At 38.6% G+C, this 21,213-nt stretch overlaps 1 long non-coding RNA gene across 1 annotated transcript in view; it reads right to left on the reverse strand.

Annotated features, from left to right (window-relative positions):
• Positions 1–16,831: 16,831 nt before the first annotated feature.
• LOC108165771 (uncharacterized) overlaps positions 16,832–21,213 on the reverse strand; it is a 42,797-nt gene continuing 38,415 nt past the window's right edge. Inside the window, exon 8 of the long non-coding RNA XR_014085569.1 lies at positions 16,832–17,391. This is a non-coding gene — a long non-coding RNA (uncharacterized LOC108165771). The remainder of the gene's footprint in view (positions 17,392–21,213) is intronic.

A 21,213-nucleotide genomic window follows, 5' to 3' on the forward strand; every position in this document is an offset into this window, starting at 1 on the left:
AGAGGCCCCCATGACATGATCTGCGTTTTATTTTAGTGTTCACAGAGGTAACATAGATTGGATAGGGAAATGTTCAGCTTTTCGACGCAAATACAAATGACCCAAGAATAAATAAATAAATAACCTAACATCTACTTACAATTCATAACTTCTTGTGCTCATATTGGAGTTACCTTGTTTCAATAACACGTCAAACCTCCGAGGACAACTTAACGCATTAACTCAACTGATGTTGGTCAGATAAGTTTCATCTTCTGGCACAACCATTTCCAGACACCATGTGCGAAAATAAACATATTGAAAGAACAGATTTACAGTTGCTGTTTTCATCTTTGACAAATGATGTTGTATGATATTATAATCACAGCTTCCTAAAGGATGCTGAAGCATCATGTGTGTGTGTGGGGAGGAGACATTTTAGTGCATAACATTTTTTGTTTGTTTTCAGTGTCAGGCAGTAAAATATGGAAGTAAAAAGTTTTCTCATATTCTTTTCAGCTCAGCTGAACCGATCTGAGCTCACTCCCCTTCTTGTTTGCACTCTATTTTTGTCTCTCTCCCCACGATTTCTTACTTTCCATTCAAATATCAGACGGCCGACCAGGCTGAATGCATGTTTTTACATAATTTCCGTGGCTAAGCAACGGACTCAGTTGTCCATATGGGACACTGCATATCAAGAGGTTCCATAAAGATTTATAACTGTGAAGCATCTACCGAGCTGAGAACCTTGAACTTGTTACCCAATGTACCTATTTCCTTTATTCATTTCCTTTTTTTCCTTAGCAGTATTGGCTAATAGAACACGTTTGTTTCCGCATGTATGTGCCAGGTATTCTACAACATGAGGTTTTTTGAACAACAAGTCTAACATGCATCTGAACATACACTGAGTTTAAAGGCCAAGCGATGAAATAAAGGCAACAGTTGAAAGCGGATTATTGGTTTCTCAAATTATGAGGAAACATTAGTGTAACAACACAGGAGACATTTTGTAAAGCCTTTGAGATGGATGCATTTCCCACTTGGCAATCCTGTCTGTGTTTTAGATCAATTTGGGGAAAAAAAAAGCCTTCTAGACTGAGAGGCGCAAACCATAGTAGCACACATTTTTCAGAAAGCTTGGGAGTACAGCCAGAAGTGATCTACAGATACATACACTGAACAGAAAACACGCACACCTCTGGAAAACTGTTCCCAACAACGCTCTACTGTATCACTGCAAAAGACTCTAATGCTGTTTATAATTGAATACAACTGTGGCAGCTTCAGGCGGCGTCTTTAAATTGTACCCAAAGATAAACCAGATGTGAAGGTCCACCAGGGGCGCAACTACACATTATTCAGGTGGATGCGAAAACATAAATCGGCGCCCCCTCCCCAAGGAAGGTACGTCAGGGTGAAAACAGAGTAGAAAACATACGCTCCTCCCCCGAGGCGACGATACGTGAAGGGTAAAACTCGCTACATTTAGTTTATGGGAAAACATCATCGGCGCGCGGACCCCTCCAGACGGGGTTTTGACGCCCCCTCTGGTGCTGCGCCCCAATGCGTTGCATGCGCTGCATGCCCACTTTTTGCGCCACTGAGGCCCACCCTTCTCTTCCTGATATCTTGACTTAATATTTTTGGTTTTTCCAAGAAAACTGCATTTGAGGTGTTTCGCCAATTGTTCCTGGAGAAAAATGTTTCAAAAGAATAATAATCAAAAGCATAACCTTTTCGCCGGTTATCATTAGCTTAAAGACATAGCAATTTTGGTATGAATAAGCTTCTATTTTTGAAGAATGTGAAAGACTGCTCAATATTCTGGCCTTTGGTAAATATCCTTTTATGCAAATATCTGGTTGCAGGTCAGCAGGACACTCTACATGTATCGACACCTCTGGAAAAGGTTAATTCTCCCCAACCTCATTCTGAAAACTTTTACTTGAAGCTTTTTCACTTAGTCCATGGAGGGAAAAGCATACAGTTAGAAATAATTGTGACTGGCCCACGACAAAACAAGGAACATCTCTTCCCCCCAGAGTGCTTAGAGTTATCCACAGATTTAGAAAATATTAATACTGAGCTTTCCAGTGATGTTAAAAACAGAAATTATCATTTAAAAAAGTCCCTCTGGAAATTAGATTAGTGAGGAAATAAACCTCAAAGTTCCATAAGAACTGTCCCCATACCTGATGAGCCATGGGGGGGTGTTAGCCAATTAGAAAAAATTTACTTTAAATAATATATGTTATACGTTTTGTCCTATTTTCCTATGGCTGTGAACTTATGTCATTTGAGATATTCATTCATTCATTTATTTCTGTGGGTGGTTTTGGTGTGTTTTCTTCTCAGCAGCATTTTCCTGGCGGATCTTGTCATCTCTGAAGTAAGGATGTACGCCTTTTGGCTTCAAGATGTCCAGTTGCTCTCGTGACCTGCTTCTCTCTTTCTCCTGCTAAAGAATCAATTGGCACATTGTACGTTGAGTTTGCAGGTGTACAACAGTGTGGAGAGTTCTCTCATTTTCTTTTCTCTTAGCACTTACCCTACCAGCAACAGTTATCTGCGCCATCTCTGCGCCAAATACAGGCGGGCATTCGTAAACAGACCTGGGCTGAGGTCTCTTTTTCCAATGGCTTGTTATCAATGAGAATCTGAACTACGGATCTGGGCCTGAGGTGCTCCACAACTGCTATAAATATACTGCATTGTGGTGACGATGTGGTGTGGACAATAGGTAGTGTCTAACCTATTGGCCGAAATCAATAAAAAAATTTTTAAAAAAGTGTGAATAGTTAATCAGTTGCGCACCTCCTCTCTCACACCTCAAAATGGCTCACATTTACTATGTATATAAGCTGAATTCAAGCACAGTTTACCATTTTACAACATCCAAAACTACTATTTAAAGCATGAGGTTGTTTCTTTATGACTTCATCAAGTATATTTTGCAAAAAAAAGAAAAGAAAAAATGAAAATCAATATTTTCTGAAATTGATGTGTTTTTATACCTCCGTTTCTGCTCTGGCAACTTGTTCCTAGTTTTGTGGTGCCGTGTCACAATTGTGCCTTGACAGCGCACTCATTGGTACCAGTAACAATTTCACCGACTAATTAGGGCTGTCAATGTTGCCACGACAACGCATGCGATTGATCTAAAACGTTTAACACATTAACATTACAAAATGCAGATTAATAGCATTAGCTATTTTGACCTAAAAGCCTGTGTCCCACAGAGGGCTGCCTTAGTTCACGGCAGAGCGGTCTTGTACTGTGGTCAGCAACGCAGTCAGAAACGTGAGTGAAAAGATGAGCAAAACACTGTGATAGACGTTTGGATAAAACCAAGACAGTATGTAGCTGACTTACTGCAATGATAGATTACCCCTCTACCGAAGCGCAACCAATTTATAGTTGACATTTGTAAATTATGTTGGAATCTAAATTACTTCTTTTTAACATCCTGAGTATAAAAACCTGGAAAACTGAGAGAAAGGAACATATCATTCAAAAGAGATGAGTGGATGTTGATCTTTATGGGTAAGGGGATTACTGCATACAGTCAGAGCAATAATAAGAGCCTGTGATCATAAACTATTTGCAGTAAAAATCTAACAGCCTCTCAAATTCAGGGGCTACTTGTTATGTGTGTAGTTTTACTTTACGTCCCAGATGTGTAGTTGGCAGTATAATTCTACATTTTTTTGTCCGACATGTCTGCACGTTTTGTTGTGAACAATGTTAACATTGCAAATATGCATTATGTTTTTTTTCTTTGACTTTTAAAAACAATTGTGTGTGTTCTCACATTTTTGTTCAGGAGTTTGTGACCTTTGGAGTTATGGACCATTTAACATTGTTTACCCAAGCAAGTGGCTGTTGCTCTTTAGCTCATACAGAATATGACAAACAAAACATCTAAATTGTGAACTCTTGTGTTTATGAGCCTCTGAAGAAGTCTGAGGTTTTGAAGAATCTCATAAATCCAAATTTAGAAATAATCTAATTTTGTCTATTGAACAAAAAAATTTAATAAATAAATAAAAATTGGTGATTTTTTTTTTTTTGCTCTTTGACAGTTGAAGTTAAATAGCTAAATTCAGATTTTCTTTTTTACTTTCCTAACCTTTGGGACAACGAAAATCCTAAAAATAAAAAGAAAAAAAGTACTTGTCCTGGCATATATTTGTTTGTCCAGGCTTCGGGGGGTTTTTTTCACCTTGACAGAAATCAGTCCTCCTGTTCCGTTTCCAGATGGAGCACAGCCAGACAAGAAAGGTGCTCGCTACAAACCCAGCTGTGTAAATTGTTAATTTTCAATCAGTAAACAAAAACCTGAGTCATCGGCCGAAGCAAATATGATAATTGTTTGCGGATTACTGAGATCTGGCAGGCAACTCTGCGGAGGCTGCGAGTAAACGACAAGAAAGCTCAGCTCAAACAAATGCAGTTACTCAGCTAGTCAGGCAGAATCCTCAGGGGGAAATAGAGCCTGTGGGCACAGGAGGGTCTCTGCTGAGAAGGTTGGTTTTTATCATCAAAACATACCTCAGCAACTATTAAAGTACTTTTAGCTTGTGAATATAGACCATTAGGAAAATAAAATGTTGTCAGAAATGATCCACTGTGATGCCAAAATGCCAGTAACTCAAATTTAAAGTATGATTTTATGTGTGGGGAACAAATTTGGACTTGGCTTTTTTTATAGAAGCTTTCAGTTTTGTATACACAGATCAGACCAGCGACAGCTTCTCAAGTGGTATGAAATTTAGCTATGAGATCCAAAGTCATGTGACAAAAACATGTTCGTTTTGATTGACAAACCAAGAAACCAAGAAAACAGAATGCTTCTTTTGTTTGTTTAGTTTTTTTTTTACTGGAAATAAAACTCCACTGCCAGCAGCTACTAAGAAGTTTAAATTTGCACATTGTTGCAATGTCAAAATAAAGTTCAAATCAAGCATTTGCTGTAGTATAAGTCATTTTCAGTTGTGAAAGGGCCATACAAAAGCTATTAGGGACAGCAAATATATACAAAACCTCAAGACTTGCGTGTAATAAGCACTAAATATGCAGTACAAGTCATTAACAAGACCTGTTTTAAAAGAGCTGGCACTGTTTAGAAAAAGATTTGAGCAAACTTTGACCACTCAAGGTCATGATGGACATAGAAATCTGGCCTACCAAGACTAAGAGAGAACTGCACCTCAAGACACCCGAGTCTGAGGCAGAAATGACTCATGTTTCATGTTCTAAGTACGAAATCTGGAGAGAGTTGGTCCTAACGACTGTAAAGCTTGCAAAATAGCCAACTTTCTGCAGGGGTTTCCAATGCTTCTAATACACATTTTACATTCATTTTCTTCTTTTTTATTGTTTTTGACTGTGTTTGCACATTTTGAAACATTAACTGTAAAGCTAAGTTTGCGAATGTCCGTTCTCCTCTTCTATGCTAAAAGCAGCAAATGAGGAAGCCATTTCCATCAACTTCCCAACATCAGTCATCAAATGTACGCTGGGGAATAAATTGCTAAAAGAAAGGAAAGGGAAACAGGAAACACAATCATTTTGGAAGATATTTTCATACTTTAAATTTATATTGACAAATCCTTCTATTTTTTTTTAACTACTGCTTTTAGCATCCACAAAATATCTTAAAAATTATATGTCCTATTTAATCAAATTTGTTTCAGCAATCATTGCCACACACAAAAAGAAAAAAAAAAAAAAAACATTGCTCTTTAATGTTATACATATTTCTCATTTTTCCAAGAATGGCAATGGTTCCGTTTTGTGGCAAGGCAAACTGATCTCCTCACCACCAAGAGCAACATGTTCGAGTCACCCCTCAGATCAAAGCCTGCCAGGGAGTCCTGAGGATGATGTGCCATGAAACCAAAACTCCAAATGCAACAAAGGCTGTGTGAACTAGCCACTCTGTGGAAAACGTAAAAGAGAATTTAATTCCTGGAACGGCATGAGGAGGGCAACAAGACAATCTTGTCATTAACTGCTCCTGCTCTGTCTACTGTGTGAAAGGCAGTGGTCTTCAAGGATGGGTGGTCTGTCTGGGGCTGGAATCGGACGTATGTGTAGGGGTGTGTGAGTTCCCTTTGTGTCAGGGGAGAGGAGCCTTTGTTCTCTTAACCAGGGAGGTGGGTCCAACAGATTAAGCCCTTAGAAGTGCAACCGACCACCATGAGGGCACGCCACAAGGGAGAATGTGTTTGTTGGTGTATGTGCGCGTGTGTGTGTGTGTGAGTGTTGATTAGCTTCACGTACATGCTATATTCTTGTGTAGATGCACACTTTTTTGCTTTAGAGCTTGAGTTACAAACTATTCTGAAATTACTAGTAAAGGGCTTGGGGGAAAAAAATATAGTTTGAGAGAACATTTGTAGCCATTTGCATGCGAATTAGCATGAGTTAGTGAGAATCTGATGCAGGTCAGCAGGTCAATAGTTCTCATCCATCTGTCCTTCTGATGGCATGCCTCCCAGGTCAGTTTGATTTCTCTGTGAGAGCTAATCTCACCCCAGTGCTCAGTGAGCCTCTACAGCATCCTCTGATCTGCTCCTTCAAACCCCTCTTCTCACCATGCACAACAAAAACCGCCTGAGCCGAGGGGAGGAGGAAAGTCGCGCACATTCACACTCAAACTCACACTTCTTTTTAGGTGTATAGTTTTATATTTTTAAACCACAATATTAATTTGAACAAGAGCTGGTCCAAGACTGAGAGGCGCACCAAAGAGTGCTTGATTTGGAACCCTTGAAGCTACAATCCGTCGTCAAAGCTCAATTAATGTTCTGTTTTTATTTTGAATATTTGTACATTTATGCTTTATACACATAACATAACCAACATTTCAGCATTTTCTTAACCCTAAAAGAGTCTTATTTCAATTTTATTATGTGTAGCATTATGAATCTGTCGATTCTAGATCTCTTGGGGGCGCTCTGATGATATTGAGGCTATGATCCATCCGATTTTAACCAGTGTGGATTGAAATATGCCTGGAAAAATAGAAGGTATTTAGATGTTGTAAGTGGTTCGTTTTAAAGTTGGAGTTACTAATTTTAAAAATGTCCTTTTCTGAAACAACATCATTTTGTCCCATGACTAATACCTTTGAGACAAAGATCATTTCTGCAAGAAACATGGGTGAGCAAGTAAACACAGAAGTGAAGCATGGATTTCTTCTTACCTAATTAACCAATCTTTTGGATTATAATACTTTTTGCCACAAGTTTATTAATTAAACAATTTAGTCTTTTACTTGAAGTGAGAAACAACCAAAAGGTGAGAATAATGACATAGCTTATCAGTCATCTACCACAGTCAGCTAGAGAGGGGAGTCAAAAGCCAGAACAGTGATGTGACTGCAGCAGTTGTCTATTAGCTAAAGGTTTAGCAAGCTAGTTATTCTTCTGGTGCTTATTAGGTGCATCGTTGCTGTTTTTCCTCTGGGTCCATTTCAAGTGAAGGACAAAAACTTAAAAGTTCAATTGTGATTTTATATTTTAACTTTTCCTACAACCATTGCGTAGCATTAGTTTTCAGGTACTTTTCAAGGCAAACAGCATCTTCTTGTGACAATGCTAACCATGAACATGAGCTTAAGGAGTGAGTGGCTAAAGAGATGGTGTCCTTGGACTAACATTTTGAAAGCTAGATTACTGTAATGTAGTTAGATCCTCACAAGTAAAAGACAGTTATTATGTGCAGAAAGTTGTAGAGTTACTCTTTGCAAGAACAGGACAGGACTGTTGGCATCAGGTTAAAAACAAAGTAATGTCTACCTGCACGCTGTTTTGAGTTGCAGTGTTTGTCATTAACAGTCATTTAGTCTTGTGTAAATTATAGGCAGGCTAGGCTACGGCAGCTGTTTTAAATCTCTCTGTAGGGTGCTGGTCTGATAGGTCTCCAACCTGATACACTCAGACAACATGATTTCCTCCTCCTCAATAGATAGATCACCATTTAAATCTTCAGATTACTCAAAGTCAAGCTGGAGGCTTTTGCTGTAACTACTTTTTCCTGCGTAGCCATTAATGTCAGAGTTTGGCTATTTTTGGGGGGTTAAAAAACCGAATACATAATATAGCCTGGACACAATTGAAATCGATGGAAACTTGATTATAGTTACTATTTATTATTTACCAATGGTCTTAAATGGACTTCTAAAACACTTAAGTTGACTGAAACAGTGAATTATTTCTTAACTTTATTTTTGAACTCCCCTATGCCCTTTGTCTGTACAAATGATGGACGTGCTTCGGTTTTCAACATATGCCTGAGTTATTTTTAAGATCTATCAGGGCCATATTTGCATAGAGCGACACTTTTGGGAATTTTAGACAAGCACACCATCTGTGAGGGAGACCTCCATAAGTCCTGACCTCCTCCTCCTCCTCCTATCATTTCTTCGCTTTTCTTTTTCAGTTTTCTTCCCTACCAGTGTTCCTCCGTCTGTCATGGCGACTGTCTGAGCAAACAAACAGACGACGGTCCATGGCGAGACAGACGGCGCGATGTGGAACTGTTTGCTTTTGTTACTCCCGTGCGGATGAAAGTTTTCTTAAGAGGGACACTGAGGTTCAGAGCTGAGCGGAGGGACAAAAAAAACACACAAAAAAAACAAATATTTACTCTCCAGCCTTGCAGTGACCTGGCCCTTTTCTCTGTGCGATGAATGAAAAAAGTGTGAATGGGGCCCAATGTTGGTTCTGAGTTACAAAATAGATGTGGAAATTCTCAGCTGTTGTTGGTAATCTTGATAAATAGCCGACAGTTAAATTCCTTACTGCATCTTTTAATAATAACCTTTCTAACCAATAGGGTACTCTCGCTGTTTGCTAAAAATCAATATTTTTTTTTTTTGACAGCTAACACAATAAGACTGTCCAACTCTTTTCATCAAGCCGTTCCCTCTTCCCGTTTCCCCCATGCTCTTGCTCTCCCTATGTCTTCCTTTTACAATCAGTCACAAATCAACAGATATTACTGTCCCTTCAATGCAGCTATTAAGCCCCGCTTCCATCTGAATTCAAAGTGTTTTCCCCAGTCAGCCCCCTGCCTATAAATATGTACATGTTTGACAGTGGGGTCAGAGAAGAAAGCAGGAGCCAGGCAGTAATGTCTACTTCCTGGAGGAGACGCCTCGGCATAGAGGCTCAACCAATCATGCCTCAGCGCAGACGCATTCTTTGCAGCACTCCGTCACACATCAGGGATGAACAATAAAAAGCAGGGAAAGGTGAGTGAGAGGGCGCTCGCAGGAAGTGGCTAATTTAAAAGAAAGGGGCCTGTCATGGACAGATATGCAGGTGCTAATATCCTGAGGAAAGGAAATCGCTGCAGGCTTTTACCGACCTTCGCTGAACGTGGGGGCCGTCTTCGGCTGGGGAGCGGAATCGCTAATGATTGGTTTCCCGTTCATCCCAACAATGTGGAGGAACAAAATACAGACTTTTAGAAAAAATGTGTTATGCTGTTATCCCCTTTAATAACGCGCGTTGTTTCTGTGCAACACCATTTGTGGAGCTTGAGAAAATGACTAGATCACCAGTGAAACTATAGTGCCCTCTTGTGTTACAAATATATATGTGTGTGTGTGTCACACCTCTAAGCAACATCTAAAAATCAGCTAAACAATGAGAATTCAGTAGCAGGTTGTAAGAATGAAAGGTTTGTATTTTTAAAATAATCTTGGTGTCTACTAAGAAAGAAGATTCATTAAGAAAAAAATATATATATTTGAACATTTTATTGTGATCTATAGTTTCAAGCTAAAGCATATGACAGATTTAGAAAATGTGAGATATTAAAAAAATACATTGAACATAAATATTTTTAGATAGAGTTTCATAAGTTTTGTAACACATTTTAGTTTATCTTTTACAAATTGGGCATCTTGGGGCCCCCAATTTTTACCAATTTTTTGGTACGAGCTGCAGTACCAAAATGAATCACAGGAGGGCTCTAAAGTACACCAAAATAACCTTAGAGACACAAGGACACGTAGAAAAGTAGATCCATCTTGCATAGATAAAGATAAAAAAAGAAAGATTACGTTGATTAAAGATAGTAAACTCTTAAATGTTTGTTCAGTCCTGAGTTCAGCAGTTCAAGTGAAAATATATTAATGTTTTTCAACTAGATGAATGAATTAGCAATCTCAACAGAACAAAGTCAAGATCAAAACAGAAATCTGATTCACGCACAAGCAGCTCTACCAAGCCATCGGTATAACAAAGGAACAAGCTAAACATGTTGTATGTCTTCCATGTTTCAGCATTTTTGAAATGAATACAAGCACTGGACAATGGGGACTGCAAACTGTTGGCAAAGAGAGAGCAGCTTGAGACTGAAACAGCCATCACTGCTTCAACAGATAAAAATGTCCCCGAAAAATTGTGAGGATGAACTTCAAGATGATGCAACTGAATCCTGAAGCAATTTCACATCACAGAAATGTGTAACAAACACAGACTGTTGCATCTACCACCAACAGATGGTTCCTGTTTTTAGCTCGAGTTCAAGCCTTTGATCACACTGTTCATGAAATATCTGAAAGTAAATATTATTGGCTGTATGACCTGGAACAGAACCGGAAGAAAGTTTTGAGACTTGTCTGGAAGGTGTCAGAAGAAAAGACCCAAAGAAATCCTCACATATGCTAAACATTTCAGGGGGTAACTTTATATGTCACGGGGGCTGGAAAGTACAATCCTGTGTTGTCTGTTGTCCCAGTTTATCTTAAGCTAAAGAAAGGTAGGACAGTGGTAGAGAGCTATACATTAATGGAAAATAGAAGCCAATCAACAATTTGCTCAGAGAAGCTGATGAAAGACATCAAGGCTCAGAAAAAACATTTGTTTCATACTAAAACATTTATGTGTCTAAACAATATTCCAGTGCAGAAATATCTGGAAAGACACATTTTCATGCAATTTACCTTCCTCACAGAAATTTTAATATTAGACTTCTTTTAGACTCTTGTCAAGAATTGTCGGACAAGTCCAGCAGACGGCAAAGTAGTTTTTTTTTTCTGTGAATCACAATTTCTACTGCGACCGCTGAAGACTTGTTGACACAACAGTTGATCCATGACTTTACACAGAAGCCAATGAATAAAAACAGGAGCTGTCAAGAGAGTATATTCTGTTTGTGGACACTTAATAACTGTCTGGCAACACAGAGAACAGATAACAAGAAAAGGAAGCTCATTGGAAATGACGATTTTTCAGAGTACAAAGACTTCATGCTGAATCTATTGAGTAAAGGTTATTCAGTTTGCAACAGTGACAATCTGCTTGTAAAAAACATGAAGGATTGGTACATGACAAAAGGGAGCGCTGAGAGTTGCTTTTGATTGTGCTGCATCATTTCAAGGCGTGCCACCAGACTGTTGCACGGCCCAAATTTTACAAATGTTCTTATATCTCCGTTGACACACTTTAGACATGATCACTTTACTTTAATGACAAACATAAAATCCAGCAGTAATGGCACATTCAATAGGAATACTTCTCCTCGCTCTTAAATGGAGTGTGAGTTGTTTCTATGGCAAATAATCATTAAAAGCTACTGTGTCTTCCATAAATATTTCTGAAAATGTCTTTTTAGTCCATCTACAGATGATTTTACAAGGGAGCCCAAGACGAACTCTGATTCCTAAAGCACTACTGAGTGGATGCATGATGATAACATAAAAATGACAATGAAGAAAGATGAGCAAGGATGGGAAAAAAGAAGTGCCTTAACTCATTTAACCACTAGGTGTCAGTTCAGTTTTACAGTAAAACTGCTCAAGCATTTTAGTCTGAAATGTCCTGTTGCAATGTGTTCAGAGAAAATAGAAATGCAATAAATTGACTCCATTAATGACACAAATTGTTGATTTATGTGCACACAAACATCCTTTTTTTAAGTGTTGTGTAGGTTTTTCTTTGTGAAATGCTTAACTGATGGGCTATTGACCTTCTGCCAGCCTGAATGGAAACAAACTCACATTCTGAATATTAAAAGCTTGATTCTCCTAAAGAGAAATTGCACAAAAGACTTAAAGTACAAAGCTAAACATTAAATTAAAAAAATAAGATTTGGGAGCTTGTACCTTAAAGCAACTCAGAAAAACATTTTCTGGGCCAACACAGAAAAATCTCCTTAGTACAAAATATATAAAGCAATATACAGCTTTATAACCTGTTACATTCATGAGAACATACTGCACAAATACATATTGTGTTAAGTTTTGATAAGTAACTGCCGGTCATGCTGTAAGCTTAAGTTTCAGTATTAGGCTGGAATGCACTTCATTGATTGTCACATTCAGTGTTCGTCCATAATTAGATGAGAGCTTGTTTCCTATACATATGAATGAAGGGTATCAGGACTCGTTGCTGTAGAAATAATGCCCTGTCTCCCTCTAAGCCAGCACTCGTCTGACCAGTTTTAGGCAAAGAGGCAGCTAAGGAAAGGTTGTCAACGGATATGGATGCTTCCAGAGCTCATTAAGGAGCTGTCTGCGGCATGCCAGGCTCTGGGAGACAGGACCAGAGATAGAAAGCAACATCATAAAGGAATTCCATCCATCATGTTCTTCCGTGACATTAATATCTGTCATACACCTCTGACAATGCAATACTGCACTCCTGGAGTGAGACGTCGCTCTGTCACAAAGGTGCAACGCAAGCCAAGAGGGATACTTCAATGCGTGTGTGTGTGCGTGCGTGTGTGTTTGCGTGTTCGTGTGCATGTGTCCCAGCGTAGTTTGATTTGAAGGCAAGATGTGGGTGAGAGTTACAGATGTAGTACGTCTTCCATCTTGTTTCTTTTCGGAAACACTGACTGTGATGTTATAGAAAGTTTGTGCGTGCGTGCGTGCGTGCGTGCGTGTGTGTGTGTGTGTGTTTTGTTTTACCCCTACAAGAATAGCTTCAGTAGTAGTGTGGAGAAGACGGTGCTTTCAGCAGAAGCCACTCCAGGCTGTTGAACCAAATCCGGAGTTTGGAACATTGCTCTGCTGACGCTTCCAATGACATGATTCATGAGCAATATCAGGGCGAAGCAGCAATATTAGGGTGAAAGTAAAGCACTTAGCACATTGAGGATTTAAATGTCAGTCCTTGCTGTAGGACGTCCCAACCTCCCCATCCTGTTTCCTTTATGGGCTTTACAAGATGAAGCAGAAATGTCCCCAAAATGACTTTGTCAATTCCTTATTGCCAACATGCTTTGAATTAGTGGACGGCAGAGTCTGCTAATCCACCACAAATTTTATTGCAAGTATTTGGTGTAGCATGTCAAACTCTCTCGTCGTTGTCTAAATTAATTGAATTTGTCTCCTTTTTTCTCCTTTGCTTTCTTTCTGTATTTATTAATTGACCTTTATAAGACCTATAGCTCATCATTTTACTCTAAAGCCATATGTTTCAATAATTTTGCTATTTTGATATTTTTTAGACGCATGTAACATCACTTAAGATATTCCCTCAAAAAATTTGAAATGCATTCAGTAGGATTTGCATTAGGCAAATTGGCTCTCTGCAGCTTTTCTACAAGCAGTGCCTGTTGAAAGTGCCTATTCTGTCCATGTCCCACTCCCTCCAACCATTCCATCTTGTCAATTTTCATCCATTTTCTTCCGCTTATCTTGGGTTGGATCTAAGGGGATGCCATCTGGGGGAAAACCAAAGCATTCCCAGGCCAGAAGAGAAATCTAGTCCCTCCAGCATAAAGCATCCTAAATGCAAAACCACACAGTCAAAAAAAGAAAAAATATCAGAGGTTCCTGAGGTTCTCAAACCAGAAACCCTGTTCTTCATGGCTCAAACGTCAGGTACTGTTTAACACAAACAGAATTGTGAAGGAGAAGCTCATGTGGATTCTGAACTCACACTGAGAGCAAGCTTGAATTTGTACCATGAATGTGGATTTAGCTCTTGCTTTGGTGTTAGGGCAGCATTGTCGGCACCCTGCTGCTCTCCACACACAAAGGTGTTTCGGAGAGAGTCGCAGGTTTTTTCTAAGGTCCAGAGAACTCAACAACCAAACTCTCTATAACGCCTCCGCTGCTCCCAGCAGCTCTGCAGGGTTATGAGAGAGAGTTTGCTGTTCCGAGCACTGTAAGCCTGAGCCATCCTGCTAAATCCCAGGTACAACAGATGGTGAGAGCCTCCTCTTCAAACCCACACATAGAGCTTCACTACGAAAAGATTCCCGTTCAGAAAAAGATTGTGCCACAAATTTACTTAAACAGATTTATTCATTCAAGTATATAAAGTGTTTTGTTGACTGTTTTTTACTCTGTATTTAATATGGCACAGATTTTTTTTTCAGATGGAGGTTGTAAAATTTATGCACGGGCTGACTGAACACAGACTCATACAATGTAATACTCCCCAGACTGAAATCACCCGATGAATAATGCAGCTGACGTTACGGGACTATTACAGACTTCTGATGACTTGTGTTAAACATCAAGTCTCCGTTTCAGCCTTTGCTCTGTTCCTCTCTCCCAGTGGATCATAACCGAGCTCAGCAGTCTTGACCTGAATAATCTGCCAGTAATACAATAAATCAAGCGCACAGAATGTCAGTAGTACTGTGACGATCCCCCAAATCCATTTTACCTAGTGCTCTTGGGCCGAAGAATAAAAACTGTATTAACGTCATTATTATTACAGCATGAAAGCATTAAATTATACGTTTTATTCAATCAACTACATTGACATACCTGGACGATCGTAAGCCTCCTTTTTTCCTAAAATACTTTCTCTACAGGCAAGATGAAACGCAAATAGCACTTGTCAGAATGTCCTTATTTCAATTTATTATACTGAAATTCCCAATCTAGTAACAGAACCGAAGAAGGCAACACAGCATTAAAAACGAAATAAGGTCATGTCACTTTCTGTACAACTTCGGGACACAAGCGACCTGGATAAATTAGTATCTTTAACAACAGTATTGTAAATTGTTATTTTCATTAGGATACCACCCTCTAGTGGTCGACCGGTTTTCCCCAACACTGCAGAAGAGGCGCAGCCGTTACTGACTCTGACATGACTGTCCTTGGACCTCTACAGGCAATTTGTCAGCAGGCAGGCGCTGCACAACAGAATACAAAATTTGCAGCTGACTGAAACAGCAATCGACATGAACAAGCTCAGGCACCGTAGGGGCTGTGAATGAGAAATAACACAGAGGCGAACTGAGTAAACATAATCCCCCACCACAGTGAATCAGCTCATGGCAGCTCTTTGACAACACGAGTCTGTAGGGTATAAATGAAAACAAAACATGCATAAGTACGGTGCCTAGTTAATATTTTATCAGCTCTTTATTGACATGATTCACCACAATGTGATGAAGCAGCACCTCTGTGAGCAGTGACCATATGCCTTTCACCGAGTGTGAGGCATGGCTTCTGTTCTGCATGAGCCTTTTACCAGGTTATTAATCACATTTTCAGACACTCAACTGGAGAAAAAAAGAAAACACCTTAATTCCCCTGGGTGTTGTATTGTTTTGCTATTTAGCTGCAAGTAAAATTGTGCAGACATAACACTGGCTGTTCAAACCACAGTCGGTGTAAAAGTATAGGTGGCTGGTGTTTTTATAGATGGGACTGGAGATAGGTTGTTCTAATTAGGCCACCGGTTATCTCAGTGGACCTCCTGTCACTGCTTATGCTCAGAACCTCCTTTTAATTACTCACCGAGAAAAGAGGATGTCAGGTGAAAATAGTAAGTAGGCTCCACGTGAGACATGCTGGTGGGTTTCAGCCGTTAAGGCAACAGATATTTAGACGGCATGCGGCACGAGGTATTCTTCAGGCATTCAATAAAAGGTGCATTCCCAAAAAATAAAAAAAAATAAAAACATATAAAGTGCTGTGCTTTAATGGCATTTTTGGCTTTTTTTTACTGCATTTGTTCATATATGACATTAGTGTATTAGTAAAATTATCCTATTTCCAGAAAGGCTGAAAAGGAAAATCGCAGAGGACTTGTATTTATTTCTTCAAGGTTCAAAATATACTACATTTTACAGATTTAAGCTGTATTTGAATTTTTTTGTAAGGTTAATTAATTTTCTCTTTAAGTTGGCAATATTCCCTATGCGGCACCAGACAAGATAATCTTAAGGTGTGCTTGGACCCTGAGAATGCTGTCTTTTTTTTTTTTTAACTATTGTAGAAATGATCCATGAAGTCCTTTCTTTAAAGATATGCTGACATGTGGCATGTAAAATTGAATAGAGGCATCTCTGCAGGGAGATAAGTTGAAAAGTGATCAGATGCCTTAAGTCAAGAAGGACCTTAAACCAGAGAGAGAAAAAAAGGGGTGATGTGTGTGTGTGAGTTGAAGGATCAGAACTGTTCATCTGGCACTCGGTGTGTTGCTATTTGCCGGTATGTAATAGTTGTGAAGCCACTTGGAAAATATTTCAAAAATCTAGGAACAGTTTCAGCTTTTTTTTTCCATTACAAAGGAATGGGCTGATTTTTTTATGCATTCATTTTGTTGAGGTTTACAGTATAAAAAATAGGTGAAGACAGACTCATTGCTGTCCCTTTCACATTTCTGTCGATTTATTTCTTAGTATAAACAATTACATCACTTTTTGTATGAGTTTAAATAGAAAAGAAATATACATAAATTGAATTATAAGTCTAATTTTACATTTGAATCAATTTGCAGTTTTTTATCATCGTTCAGAAAGGTCAAAGGTTAAAAATTCTGGGAAAACTGGTCTATATTTTGCCAAAAAAAATAAAAGGAAAACTATGGTCTAATGCATACAAATACTTGATTAGATTTTTTTAGTTGAAGTTGAACGTAATGCATCTTTTCATAGCCTTGAAGTGCTTTGATAACTGCTTTTGTCTATCTGGTAAACATGCTTTTTGAAAAGAACATTGACTAAAGTGTTTTTCTCAGTTGTGTAGAACAAATATTGTACCTCTGTTTGCAGCATACGCTGGACAACATCACATGCTGGTTTGCAATTTTCATGGTTCATACCTGACAGGAGCGACGGAGATGATGTTTTTCTTTACAGCTCTAGCACCTCAGTATAAGCCCAGAGAAAATAAAGTATAAAACTGAATTATGGTTGCAAAAGGCTATATTTACTTTCTACAAAAATCCTACAGCGACAGAAATAACTACCAGAAAGTTTTTATTTTACAATGATACACATAAGTAGATAAAAAAAAAAAAAAAAAAACCTGCATTCTCCTGCTTGCTGCTGGGTCGCACACCTCCACAGTTACCATAGGAACAGCCATCTCCCTGGAGAGGGGTTCCAGCTCCATCCTGGTGGCCAGTTTGATTGAATGGTTGTCATGGTTGAAGACGTAGGATGACGTGTAAGAGACCCGCTGTCAGACTTCACACAGAGACACAGTTGAAAGCTATAAAAGGTTTGAGTTAATGATTGCGTAGTAACAAATTTGTGCATAGACTGCTCTAACAATGGTCACTGAAGGTATAGAATTTTTTTTTATGGCTTGAGAGAAATATTAATGAGCCCTCACAGTTCTCCTTACAGCTCATCTTATATACACTTCTATTTTTGGTATTATTTCCTCCAACATTATGTGTACACCAATAAAATACCAAATGGAAATGAATGTTAAGACATTTTTTCTCTTAACCTCAAAGTGCACATGCAGCATTCATAAGAATTAATTTTAATAATAATGTGGAATTCTTAAAAATAATAAATCTCCAAGTATGAAAACAGCTTTGACTTTTAGTTCTACTCAGATACTCTTTTGGCTTCTGTTAACCCGGAGAGTAGGCTTATCAGTAATCCCAACAAATGGGCAAAAGCAAAATGAATGTTTCTTATGACCTCGAAATGTATGCAAATGCAAGCAGCTGCATTGGAAATAAGCATTATCGAAATGTTTTTAGCATTAAGTGTTGTGTTTTCACTCCCTCTATAAAGTTCATCTCCAGTGGTAATTAAAGCCTTAGCATATATTCATCTTTTTACATCTGATTTGCATAATCATCCCGAGGCCATTATTTCTTGTATAAAATGTTACTTGATCAACACTGAAGAAAAGAAAAAACGAGAAAAGGATTCTTTTTTAGAATTTTTAAGTTTCTGGTTACAATCACTTACACATCTGGCTAGATACGGCCTTATGCGCATTCATTATCCTGCTCCCAATTCAATTAGATGATTGCAAACAATGCAAAGGACATTGAGTAAAAGCAGCAAACTTCACCCTTTCAACTCAATTTTTCAAAGTACTGGCTGTAAAACGGTATAGGAAATAGAAATTGAATGCAGTTGTCAGTCGATTAAATATTATTACTGCATCTGTTCACAATGTCTCAGGAAAATATAAGGAAACTACCTAATTGCAAAAGAAAATAGTCCAAATAGGCAGCCATTTGTGCTCCTCTCTCTGCTATACCATTGTAGAGAGGGACTGGGAGCTGCATTAGTGTCTGCCAATTGCATGAGTAGTTTGCTTAATGTTTATGTCTCCCTTAACGACCAGTTTCATTAGAAGTGTGGAGCTTTGGAAGGTAATAAATGTTTTTAAAGGCGTGCGGTAGTTAAACAATCTGTCAGAGACTGAGAGGAAAACAAAGGTTAGGGTTTTGTTTTTGCACATATAGCTGTGTGTTACAGGCTCTGATACGTGCCCAGCTGTTTTCTCTCTCTCCTTATAAGCATCCGTGAAAGCAGGCAAGGTTGCTCTGTGAGTGACAGTTTGCAGATTAATTACTTAGTGCTTTATTTATTGATGCTCACACTTGCATGTAATTTCAAAAGCAACATTTGCATTGCTTTCTAATGCAGTGTCGTGTCACTGTGACACGACACTGCAGTTCATTTAGTGAAATCTGCGTTCCTGAAGCCATGTTGGTTGAACTATTCTTCATCTGGTATAAAAATGGGGTGCTTTATATGTTTTACACTTTTTTTCTACTTTCATTTGCATTTAGTTTTACTCAGAGATGCTCCAGCACATTTACATTTTTGGCCATATTTTGATCCCTATTTTTTTGTAAATCTTAGACATGCTGAGATTGGTTTTATTTTTTTTTAAGACAAAGACAAAATTATTTAGAGCTGACATTTTAGAATCTTATCTTGGTCATTTGCATGATTAACATGTGCAGAATTAGTAGCCATATTGCTAATTTCAGTGCTGCCTTTGAGCACTGAAATTTCTAAGAGTCTGACAGCCATCACAAACAGATTTAAAGCTCAAGGGCATAAAAGGGCATAAAAGAGAAGAGATGTTTTGTTGCACTTACATTCAGTCTTCTGACTACAATTTAATTGTTGAAACTTACCTACCTAAGGAGGTTACACAATGAAAAAACTTGCCTCCGTAGAGATTAGTTTTTTTAAATGGCTTCTTACAGCTTCCCGTTTCCTCTAATTTCCTTTTTAAACACCTCACTGATAATGAAAGTAGCTTACTTTGAGTCTCACAACAACATGCACACTCAACAGTGTTATGGTTGGCTCAAGTTCATTGTATCTATTTATATGGGCGTTCACTAATCAGAGAAGGATTGGATTTAGATTTGCCTGACTGGCCAATCGATGCCCAGGGGCAATTCCTGGGTGCATCTCTGGCTTTGTGAGGCTCAAATGTAATTGAAATGTTTCTTGCATGGGAAACCACATTAGCGCACTAAATGAATATAATGCAGCAAAAACATTTAACATTTAAACTGTCAAATTACTCATCAAATTTGTGTGGGGAAACAAAACAAATGGCCGTTTTCCTTTAATTAGTTGGCTTCAAGTAGTTTGTGCAGTGTTACAAATCCATCTACAGCTGCTTTTCGATTAATAACTTACCCACTGAGACAAAATTATGGCCATCCATCACATCTTTCATGTGGAGCTTTCGTAGAAGCCTGTCAGAGTATTAGTTTCACGAGCTTTGTCCATTTCTCTTTATCAAATATATTTCACTATTTGAGCGCATTAGTTTTACGTTTACACCCAGCTGAGGCATCTTTAACACTAAAGGTTAAGTCTCAAAAAAGAGGTGAGACATAGTGCTCGGTCCTTTTGACTTCTAAACAAAACTGTATTTTCACAAATGCGGTTCCCGAGTGGCAAAGGTCAAGTAAATCTCTTCAGCAACGGGAAAGTGGCTGCGACTGAGAGGTGGTGATGCCTAAAATCAAAGACATTATGACTGAAACAGGAACACACTGGGGTCACACCTGAATCCTACTAGTGTTTTGGCACAGCTAACTTTGATGTATAAATGTTATGAACCCGCTGATGTGTGAGGGCAGTGAATGGCGAGAGATGAACAAACTCTTTGTCTTTCGTGGCTTGCAATTGCCAGAAAATTGATTTAAGCTCTGACAATTTAAAAAAAAACAAAAAAACAACAACAACAAGAAACTCCAGTCATTTCATCAAACCACTCAAGGCTTTTACAAAATGGCTTCAGAATTGCTAGAAGCAGCGAAATTCTTTTTAAAACACCATCCATGGAAAATAAAACACTAACACATCAATACAAAACACTGGATCATCAGTCCACACTAATTAAAGGGCTCGACAGTTCTTGCCAAGACCCGACTCCTGCAGTCATCCATCACAGCTTTGATGTGGAGCTTTCTTACAGGTAGCCTGACAGAGATGTTGATGCAGGATCTGAAACTGTCACTATTCATCACTCCATTTCTCCATCTTAATCCCAATGTTAACCTTTAGGCACATCAGTTGCCTTGCCAAGATAGCCTGTTAAAACTAATGCTAAACACAGTGAAGATAAGCAGCTTTGAATCCACATTAACTTACTGCTAATAACTGTCAGAGCTGTGCAGCAGTTTAAGGATTTGTAGCTTCTGTGTCGATGCATCTGTAAACTGTAAATGTGAGCCGAGAAATTCCCAGCAGATCTGCTGCCTTGTGCTAATGAAGCTTACAAGTTGGGAAAACAAGACAGAATATTTAGCTTGATAGTCGGCAGGTTCACCAGCTTCTTTAAAATATAGTTTTTAACCTTTGGTTAAAGAAATAAACTAGTATCAACTCTGGATTCAAAAAGGAGACCGACACTACGGAGTTTGAGGGCGACTGAACTACTTTTTGCCTTAAAGCAGTTCTGATGCTCAATGCAAAACATACACATACAAAAGTATGATGTGTGTATGCTTTTTAGTTTTCATCCTACTTTATTTTATGACAAACATGAGGATGAAGTTT

Source organism: Poecilia reticulata, chromosome 21 (genome assembly GCF_904066995.2).
Source record: "Poecilia reticulata chromosome 21, P_reticulata-male-v2, whole genome shotgun sequence".
In the NCBI taxonomy this organism is placed as follows: domain Eukaryota; kingdom Metazoa; phylum Chordata; class Actinopteri; order Cyprinodontiformes; family Poeciliidae; genus Poecilia; species Poecilia reticulata.